General features: G+C 47.7%; 1 long non-coding RNA gene across 1 annotated transcript; it reads left to right on the top strand.

Moving 5' to 3' along the window:
- The first annotated feature begins 3,563 nt into the window (after window positions 1–3,563).
- On the top strand, window positions 3,564–4,159 carry LOC105609843 (uncharacterized). The gene is made up of 3 exons (XR_001040316.5): window positions 3,564–3,600; window positions 3,715–3,775; window positions 3,997–4,159. It is a non-coding gene; the product is annotated as an uncharacterized LOC105609843 (long non-coding RNA).
- The last annotated feature ends 4,424 nt before the right edge of the window (window positions 4,160–8,583 follow it).

Genomic DNA, 8,583 nt, shown 5'->3' with positions numbered 1-8,583 from the left:
GTCCATAAGGTCACAAAGAGTCGGACATGAGTGAGTGACTAAGCACACAAATGGGGTGTGTGTGTGTGTGGCAGACGCTGTGTACACGCACACCTTTGTAGAAGATAGCAGTGGGGCCAAGTGTCAGGGTTGAAAGGAAGAGCCTGGAGTCCGACTCATCTTCTTATTACAAAGACCACCCCTTTGCAAAAGAAATGGAAGATGGGGCAATGAAATGCAATGCATGATTCTGAACTGGATCCTGGCTTGGGAAGAAATGCCATTAAAGGCAGGACTGGCAATAGCTAGCTAGCAAGAAGCTGCTGTATAGCAGAGGGAGCTCGGCTCTGTGCTCTGTAATGACTTAGAGGGGTGGGATGGGAAGGTGGAAGGAAGGCTCAAGAGGAAAGGGATATATGTATACACATGGCTGGCTGATTCACATCGTTGTACAGCAGAAACTAACACAATATTGTAAAGCAATTATATTAATTTAAAAAATAACACACAGGACTGGGACAACTGGTGATACTGGAATGTGGAGTTTGGATTAGACAGTGGTATTGTAACAGCTTTAACTTTTTGGTTGGGATCATTGCATTAAGTTACATAGTAGACTTGATCTTGGGGAATGTGTGCTCAAGTATTTAGGATGAAGGAGCAGTTGTGTCTGCAGCTTGCATGACTGGAACAGAGGCAAAGATATCTGTAGAGAAAAAGACAAAGAGAAAGTCAGTCAGTCAGTTCAGTCGCTCAGTCATGTCCGACTCTTTGTGACCCCACGAATCGCAGCACACCAGGCCTCCCTGTCCATCGCCAACTCCCGGAGTCCACCCAAACCCATGTCCATTGAGTCGGTGATGCCATCCAACCATCTCATCCTCTGTCATCCCCTTCTCCTCCTGCCGTCAATCTCTCCCAGCATCAGGGTCTTTTCCAATGAGTCAACACTTCGCATCAGGTGGCCAAAGTATTGGAGTTTCAGCTTCAGCATCAGTCCTCCCAATGAACAACCAGGACTGATCTCCTTTAGGATGGACTGGTTGAATCTCCTTGCAGTCCAAGGGACTCTCAAGAGTGTTTTCCAACACTGCAGTTCAAAAGCGTCAGTTCTTCGGTGCTCAGCTTTCTTCACAGTCCAACTCTCACATCCATACATGACCACTGAAAAAACCATAGCTTTGACTAGATGGACTTTTGTTGGCTTTTTAATATGTTGTCTAGGTTGGTCATAACTTTCCTTCCAAAGAGTAAGCGTCTTTTAATTTCATGGCTGAAATCACCATCTGCAGTGATTTTAGAGCCCAGAAAAATAAAGTCAGCCACTGTTTCCCCATCTATTTGCCATGAAATGATGGGACCAGATGCCAAGAAAGTAAACATGGCCAAATGTTAACAATGGGTGGATTAATCCAGGTAAAGATGAGAGTTCGTTGCACTATTCTTGCAACTTTCCTGTGGGTTTGAATTTCTCTTTAAAAAATAAAAAATTTTAAGAGGAGAACAAATAAATGAGGTAGCCACCCCCAGACTTCATTCCTGTTTCTTCCTCTTCCTTTCACGACAGGCTCCACGCTCCTCCTTTGGAGCTGGGAAGTCAGAGCTGTCCTCCACGTGGGAGGCAGAATGGAAGAATTAAGGCAGAGTGTTTCAGCTGCACTCCCACAAGGCATGTAGCTGACAGTGAACTTGTTGAGAATCTACTATGTGTTAGAATCCCCTTCTGCATCCATCCTTATGGTTTTTGCTTTAACGATTCATTTTTGGCTGTGCTGGGTTTCTGTTGCTGTGTGGGCTTTTCCTAGTTGTGGTGAGCAGGGGCTACTCTCTACTTGCGGTGCTTGGGCTTCTCACTGCAGTGGTTTCTCTGGTTGCAGGGCATAGGCTCTAGGGTACTCAGGCTCAGTAATTGTGGTGCTCAGGCTCAGTAGTTGTGGTGCTCAGGCTCAGTAGTTGCAGCTCCCGGGTCTAGAGCACAGGCTCAATAGTTGTTGTGCCTGGGCTTAGTTGCTCTGCAGCATGGGGAATCTTCCCAGACCAGGGATCAAACCTGTGTCTCCTGCATTGGCAGGCAGAATTCTTTACCACTGAGCCACCAGGGGAGCCCCATCCCTATGGGTTTGACTGAACTTTTCCCCAGTGCATGGATGGGGCTAACCTTTGGTTTGGCACTTTGTTGACAAACACTAGGTGCCTTATCTGATGCCCCTGAATTTACAGGGGATCTCCAGGTAGCTCACTTGTGAGCTCAGATTCCACACAATGGAATCTCCTTCAGGGGACGTTCACACTAGGGACAGCACAAGCCAGGACACAAGTCCCTCTGTTGTCACACGTAGTACTTCTAAGCATAGTTACATCTTCATGTCTTCCTCCGTAAAGGTAGTGTTGGTTGCTGAATTCATGTATGTGTCCTCATTCTCTAATAGTCTGTTGAGTCTGTAAGTGAGTGGAATGTCTCGGAAAATGATCATAGCTACACTATTGAGAAACATATCATGTTCAGACATGATTTCTAGTGCCATGCCAAACTGCACTGGAGCCTGAGGCAAGAGGAGAAATCAGTAATGCTGATCATGTCTTTACTTAGAGTTAGGTATTTTGTTCGTTGTGGATTTTTTGCATTAATTTTTATTTCATAAAACACTGGATTACTGAGGTGTGTTTTTTTTTTGGTAGCCCCTTAAGTTTTGCATCTGAGGCCACTGGCTCCCTCACCCTAGCCCAGTCTTGATTATTTATTTCCAACATGAAATCCACAAGAATATCATTAATTCCTCATCTCAATGCTCTGAGAAGGTACTACCATCATCGTCATTTCACAACTGAGGAAACTGAAGCATGAAGAGGTTTGATTGTACCGGAATACCCACAGCAAGGAGAAAAATCTGAGTTTGAAGCCAAGTTCGTGTGTGTTTTGGCTCAGAGCCTGCTCAGGAAAGCAAAACAATAAACTAAAGTTATGACTTTGGTTTTGAATCAAGGAATAAAAAGATCTAGGCTTGCAACTAAGAGTTTGCATGCCTCAACTAAAGATTCCACATGCTACACTAAGACCAGGAGCAGCCAAATAAATAAATATATATATTTAAAGAATCCTAGCAAGTTGTTGTTTTTTTTAATCTCGGCTTTAATCTCAGGTCAGCCCCAGTCTCCTCGGAGCCCTCTAGTCCCACAGACTGCAGTTTCCTTATCTGGAACTGGACTTAAATGTTCTGCACTGTGCACTAGTTTTCTCTCTCCTGATTCAGCAATAGCACAAGCTGGGGATGGGGAGAAGCAGATACAGACCAGGGCTCCTGAGCTGACAGAGAGTTCAGAGACCTAGGAGGGGGTTGGGCCCTGGGGGAAGACCCTGGGGAACACAATGAGTGCCCCTTCCCCCTCCTGAAAACCTCTAACCCAGGTTTTGGGCAGATGCCAGACTCTTATTCTGAAGCCGAGGCCACAACCTATGAGGTAATCTTCGGAGTTGCATTCGAGGCGGAGTCCCATTGGCAGGTTGGCGAAGCCCCTCCCCCAGGTTCCCGGCGCCCCGCCTTTCCTGAAGCTCATAAAAGCGCAGGTCCCCCGCCTAGGCAGCCACTGGACACCTGCAACTGCTTACAGGACTGAAAGCAGGTGAGGCACACAGGGCTGGACGAAGCTGCGTGGGGGGAGGGGGTGGTCTGAGGGACCCGGGTTCCTGTGAATGGGGCTGGTTTGCAGGTCAGGGCATGGGCATTTTCCTAATAGGCGACGAAGACTGTGAAGTTTGACGGTCTGGAAAGCAGAGGCCAGCCGCGCTATCTGAGAGGTAAGTTCTGGAATCATGCCACGAGGTGGGGTGCAGGCATAAGTCCTAGTTAAGACCTCTCCGTGTCTCCCCTACCTACCGCCGGAAAGCGCGCCTGGAAGGAGTGGAGGGGAAAAAACTGGTTCCCAAGAGGGAGAACAGAGGGGATTGGAGTGACCTGGGGAGGAGAGGAAAGCAAATCAAGTTTCTTCACCACGGAAGGAAATTGCTATTTATTTCAGCACCGAGACTCCGGACAGCGCCGCTCGGGGTCCAGGAAGCGAGCCACAACCTGCTTCAGCACCAGAGCTCCGGACAGCTCCTAGGGATTTCGGGGCCGACTTCATTTCAGGACCAAGAGGCTGGATAGCTTCCCTGGTACCGGGAAGCCCTCGTACTCACAAGGAGGAGGGGCGGGGTGGGGGTGGGGGGCGGGCGGCGTGGGGCGGGGGGTGGTATAGAGGGTGGTCTGAAGTGTCTGACGTTTCTGGAGACTTGTTCTTCATTTAATGAATCTCTCAACGAATTATTTTTCAGACAAGGAGGTGAGATAAAAGTACACACACACACAAATCTAATTTACAACAGGTGAGATGGCCAATCGGTAGTACGGTGTGGGGGGGGGGGGGGCAGGCGCCTGCCAACATGGCATTAGTGTCCTCTTTCCAGACTTCTGTGAGAAGCATAGTGCCAAGCATTTTACGTACATTATATCTTGCCTTCTTTGGCCCTGGGACATGAGTTTTTGTTACACTCAGGTGACAGTTGAAGAAACTGAGACCCAAAGAGGGGAAAGGATGTAACAAGCCCAAGAGTGAAGCTGCAAGTCAACCCCACAGCTTCCCAACTCCAAATTCCATGTTTCCAACATAGTTGGCTGGGAGTTGGGCCTTTGGGGATCAGACCCTGCCTCTCTCCAGGAGGACCAGAAATGCACACCAGGAGACAGTGGATAACAGGTGTCATGGCTTAGCTCAGGTGAGGGGAGATAACTCGGTGGGGATCAAAGACATGGGGCAGACGGTGGCGAAGAAGACTGGAGCGGTTGTGGTCTAGTGCTGTGTGGAAGACTAGTGATTTTGTTGTTCTGATATACTATGACAACAAGTCACAGCTTCCTCACAGCGTGGACTCCCATCGACCTCCTCCCAAGATGAACAAGGAAGTGTTGGGGGTGGGGACTCAGGGAGGAATCACTTCCACCCAGGGGTTGGGCTGACTAATACCATGAAACAAGGGCAGGGGAGGGAACAATATAGGGGGCATCCACCCCAAGAACATATGGCGATATATGCTGTTGGCCATGTCCCTCAGATGCACCCACAGGCCTGGAAATGCAAAACACCTGACTGAGCTCAGGGCTCTTAACCCTCTCATTACACCTCCCTGGGGGATCAACGATGGAATGGCATTTGAAGGCCTCCCTAGGTTAGGGTTTTACAGAGACTTCTCAATAAAAGTTCTGAGGAGTGATTTTTTTCCTCCCCAACCCTACCATCAGTTCCGTAGACCAATTACAGGAACACGTACAAACTTGTGTCTGGTAGGTGGGTTGTGGCATCACTGAAGCTCACCCCCAGTTCTCTCTGACCCCCCAGTTAAGTCATATTGAACTCAGTTCAGTCTCAGAACAGCCTTCACCTTTGCTCTGTGCCTCCCCTGCCACCCAGAGTGCCCCAGGGCTCATTCTGCCTCTTCATCCAAGCCTCATTTCATCAAGGGAATCTTTCTTTGTTGCCTGACCATTGCCTATGTCCAGTCTACATTATACATTCTCGCAGACCTGGGGAAGCTCCCACTGGCACTTGGTCTAATTGTTTTTGTGCTAGCTATTTACAGAACTGTCTCCCAACGACACTGTGAGCTCCATGAGGGCAGAGACTGTGCTTGTTTGTTCAGTGCTGTGTCCCTGGTACCCAGTCCAGGGCCTGGTACACAGCAGGTGCTCAATAAACACATCTGTTGACTCAACAAAGGCATCTGGGAATAAACCAATACCCATCAATAAATGAATTGATAGTTTTGGAACATACATGAAGACCCCACTTCTCTCTGGTCTCCCCTTGAAGAAATACCAGAGGGTGATGGTTGCAGCAGGTGTTTATTGGGAAGAATAATTAAATTTGTGGACACTCAAGGGCCAGCCAGCCAACTAATAGCCCCAGGAGAGAGCCAGGCTCGTTTAATTAGCAATTACAAGGCATTGATTCCTCATTAGCTCTGGCAACCTCGTCTCCCTCCTCAGCCCCAGACGAATGAAATCTTTCTCTTTCCCAGGAGTACTGCCTCAGTGGGTCCATTAACAAGCAGAGAAAATAGGATTACGAGATATCTAAATGCCAGAGGCTCTTCATGAATGGGGAGGGGAGAGAGAGTTCAATATCTGGGTTAAGGCTAATTGTGAGAGACTTTCTGGTATATTTAGAATTCTTCTCTGGGAATGGGAGAGCTTTCAGATATGAAAGGCACACAGAGACTGCCCTTTAGGGACCCTAGTGAAAGAGGAGGTTCTGCCTTTGTATTCCTATGAATACCTATCCCTGAGTGTCTCTCCATCACTCCAAATTAGTAATGTCAAGCTGAATGCCCAATCCACCCAACTCCAAACTTGCCCCTCCCTCCAGGCCCCCATCACGTGGCAGGCTCTCCACATCCCAGAGACCCACCCTCTCCCATATTCCCCAGGGAAAGTCATTCTCATCATATCTGTCCTCTTCTCCAGCCCCCTACCTCCATCACTACTTGGTCATCTCATAGTCTCTTCCTTCTTCTCTCAAAACACACACACAGCCACTTTATTCCCCACACACAGTGAGGGGTCTTTCTAGATCGCATATCTGACCATGTCCCACCCTTGCTTTAACTCTTTCAAGACTCCCATCACCTGCAGGATAAGATTCAAATATCCTCACATGACTTGCATGATCTTGCCCCTCCTTGCTGAGAGTAATAGCCTATCATTTCCCACCAGGTATATTCAACAACTAGCCTGCCAACTATCACTTCTTGCTTGAATTCTCCAATTTTAATATGAGGATGATTCCCCTAGGAAACTCACCTTCCCAGGATCCTCTCAGTTTCAGTAAGCCAGGGGTGGGGTAGTTCAAGGAATCTGCATTTTGAGCAGCTTCCCCATTGATTCTTATTTAGGGGAATCTTTCCTTTGATTAAAAAAAGAAAAGCCCCACTAGTCTGGGGACTTCCCTGGTGGTCCAGTGGTTAATATCCCACGCTTTTACTGCAGGGGATGTGGGTTCAATCCCTTGTCTGGGAAATAAGATTCCATATTCTGTGGAATGGCACAAAAAAACAAACAAAAACACACCAAACTTTTAGGGGGGAACCCCAGTTAATCACACAAGTTTCATCTTTGTAGCCCCCCTATGCCCAGCTCCGTGCTAGCATCTAATAAGTATTCAGTTGAGATGCTAATGTATGAAACCCTGTCACATTCATCAGACACAAAAGCACGGGGGCCACATGTACCTACAAAGATGAGCCATCACCCGTATATACCTATAAAGATGTCCGTCCATCACCAGAGGTGCTGTGGACATAGGAGCAGAAGATACAACCCATGGAGCCATCTTATTGTATTTCATCAGTGTCCAGTTAGCTTCATTTGGAAAATCCATGAAAGTAGAGCCTGAGACGAGTTTGGTTTATTTGGAAGGGAGTCCCAGGAAAGCAGACGTGAAGAAACCAGAGCGAGGCAAAGAAGGCGGAGACACCAATCTATAGGAAGACAGTGGAGTTCTTCTAACAAAATGGAAGCTTATTTTCTTCCCTTTGACTCATCAATTTAATGCCTAGATCTACATAGAAGGGAAAAGAATATTTCCACAGAGCAAATTTCACAAAAACAGTCATGACAGCTTTGTTGGGAATAGCTAAAAACTAACTACTGGCAAATGGATAAACTGGTAGAGCCGCACCACGGGATACTTCTCCGGGTGCAGGGGGAAGGAACAAATTGATGATACAGGCAGCAGCCCAGATGATGAAAAGTCATGCAGAACAAAAGAAGGTGGACACAAAAGGATACATACTGCATGATTCCATTTACAGGATATTTAAGAACTGGCAGGGGATTCCCTGACAGTCCACTGATTAAGACCCCCTGCTTCCACTGCAGGGGACACAGGTTTTATCCCTGGTCAGGGAAGTAGCTGCCACACGCCACAACTAGGAGGCCACATGCCGCAAGGAAGATCAAAGATCCTGAGTGCGGCAACTAGGGCCCAGCGTGGCCAAGTAAACAAATACATAAATAAATATTTTTTACAAAAGAGAAAGTGACTCCTTCCACAGGGTCTGTCAGAAAAAAATAATTTATTGCTCTCTGATGGGATTAGATGGACTTCCCTGGTTGCTCAGACAGTAAGGAATCCGCCTGCAGTGTGGGAAACCTGGGTTCGATCCCTGGGTTGGGAAGATCCCCTGGAGAAGGGTATGGCAACCCACTCCAGTATTCTTGCTGGGAGAATCCGCATGGACAAAGGAGCCTGGTGGGCTATAGTCCATGCGGTCGAAAAAAGCTGGACACGACTGAGCAGCTGAGCACACTGATGGGATCAGAAGCCTTTCCAAGGCATGGGGCAGGGCAGTAAAGGATGCTGAGCAGGGACATTGGGCAAGTGCTTTGCCTCTGTCAGCCTTAGTTTCCCTGTCAGTGAAATGGAGTGATTATGGCTTCGTTCTCCAAACTGTTATAAAGATCAAGGAGATAGTGTGTGTAAGCACACGGCACCATGGACTCAGGAAGTTATCCCAAGGAAATAATGATGCTGACAAAAGTATAAAGAGGGACAAACGATGGTCTGATAGAC

Source organism: Ovis aries, chromosome 5 (assembly GCF_016772045.2).
Source record: "Ovis aries strain OAR_USU_Benz2616 breed Rambouillet chromosome 5, ARS-UI_Ramb_v3.0, whole genome shotgun sequence".
NCBI lineage: Eukaryota > Metazoa > Chordata > Mammalia > Artiodactyla > Bovidae > Ovis > Ovis aries.
Note: the sequence above shows the minus strand (reverse complement) of the source record. Positions and strands in the feature narration are given on the sequence as shown.